This window comes from Schistocerca americana, chromosome 2 (genome assembly GCF_021461395.2).
Source record: "Schistocerca americana isolate TAMUIC-IGC-003095 chromosome 2, iqSchAmer2.1, whole genome shotgun sequence".
Taxonomy (NCBI): Eukaryota; Metazoa; Arthropoda; class Insecta; order Orthoptera; family Acrididae; genus Schistocerca; species Schistocerca americana.
Window position 1 is genome coordinate 657,216,429 of NC_060120.1, and position 731 is coordinate 657,217,159.

Sequence of the window (731 nt, forward strand, 5' to 3'; positions counted from 1 at the left end):
TACAAGGAGAAGATGAGATTCTTACCATCATGAGTGCGTACGTTAAGACATTCTAACTTATAGGAAGTTCTGAAACTTCCTGGCAGATTAAAGCTGTGTGACGGACCGATACTCGAACTCGCGACCTTTGCCGTTTGTGGGCAAGTGCTCTGTCAAAAGGGCTACCCAAGCATGACTCAAGACCCGTCATCAGAGCTTTAATTCTGCCAGTACTCAGTCTCCTACCTTAATATCAGCGCACACTCCGCTGCAGAGTGAAAATTTCTTTCTGGGAACTTCCCCCAGGCTGTGGCTAAGCCATATCTCTGCAATATCCTTTCCTCCAGGAGTGCTAGTTCTGCAAGGTTCGCAGAAGAACGTCTGTGAAGTTTGGAAGATAGGAGACGAGGTACTGACAGAATTAAAGCTGTGATGAGGGGTAGTGATTCGCTCTTGGATAGCTCAGTTGGTAGAGCACTTGCCCTTGGAAGGCAAAGGTCCCGAGTTCGAATCTCGGTTCAGTACACGGGTTTAATCTGCCAGGAAGTTTCATATCAGTGCACACTCCTCTGAAGAGCGAAAATTTCATTATAGAAGTTATTTTCAAAAATCGGTTGAGAATGAAGATTCGATGCACTTTCCGATATACAACATTAACAAATAGCGTTCAAGTGAAACTATATTATATTAGAAACCTATGGAAAAATTTGTACTGTATTTAATGCGCGTGAACAGCGTCAGATGTTGAGTGA

At 43.6% G+C, this 731-nt stretch overlaps 1 non-coding gene across 1 annotated transcript; it reads left to right on the forward strand.

Moving 5' to 3' along the window:
- The first annotated feature begins 430 nt into the window (after nucleotides 1–430).
- Trnap-ugg lies at nucleotides 431–504 on the forward strand. Its single transcript has one exon. It is a non-coding gene; the product is annotated as a tRNA-Pro (tRNA).
- The last annotated feature ends 227 nt before the right edge of the window (nucleotides 505–731 follow it).